This window comes from Rhamphochromis sp. 'chilingali' (assembly GCF_963969265.1).
Source record: "Rhamphochromis sp. 'chilingali' genome assembly, chromosome: 12".
Lineage (NCBI taxonomy): Eukaryota > Metazoa > Chordata > Actinopteri > Cichliformes > Cichlidae > Rhamphochromis > Rhamphochromis sp. 'chilingali'.
The window spans coordinates 23,868,358-23,869,380 of NC_137939.1; positions in this window are offsets into that span (position 1 = coordinate 23,868,358).

Genomic DNA, 1,023 nt, shown 5'->3' on the forward strand with positions numbered 1-1,023 from the left:
TGATTATAAAGGACAAAAAGACATATGCAAAGGCAGGCATTATATGTTTATTTTGAAGAAATGTAAGTAAAAAAACAAACAAACAAACAAAAACAAAAAAAAAAAAAAAAGGTGGCGTTTTCTTCCAGAGAAATAAGGACAAAAATGCACAACTGTTTTTTGTATTTGGATGACACCTTAAACAGTCTGAGATACAGGTAGTGTAAATACAGAAATTAAATAACAATTGACTAAAACCCCAAACATATTATTGAAAACCCTACTTGTGTCAAACAAGCAGATCCTGTGACAAACCCTAATTTCTACTATGGTACGAACAAATCCTACACAAACTAATAGTGTTACAGAAGTACTTTTGACACAAAGAAAGTCTTGGATCAAGAGGCTGTTGTGTTCCTGCACATAATAATCATCTGACAACTGTGGGAAAATAATCAACCTGTAGAAAGTTAGAATCCATGATTACAAGATATTGAGCATCCATGCTACAGAGAAGTACACTACCGAAAGAAAAAAATAATAATAAAAATCAATCATTCCGCACGGCGCAATGATAGTCTTGTGAGTAAATTAAAGTATAAAGTCAGGATAGTGTATGCAATGACTTAAAAATTGCAGAATATTAATAACAAATGTATAGATTTTCACAGGCAGTTAAATGACCAAAATTAGACTTTACAATACCCCCATCTCAGTCAGTGTGGACAAATAGTTTACGCTAACAAAAGAGAATTTGACAAGAGGAAAAATTTAACTTAACCGAAACGTCACTGCAGAAAAAGACAAAACTTTTCTCATTTTTTCCTCAATCAAAACTTTTGCAGCACACACCATGACATCACCTTGATTCAAAACAGACAAAATACTTGTAACAGTAAAAGCTAAACACAACTGAAGTGACAGCTTGGCATCAGGCAGCAGTGATGGAATGTTGATGCCTACTTATAAAAGGACACCCATATTGCATGTGCATGAAAATCTAAAGCAATGGAGAAATCCTTTGTTGTTCTTACTGTTGGGGGG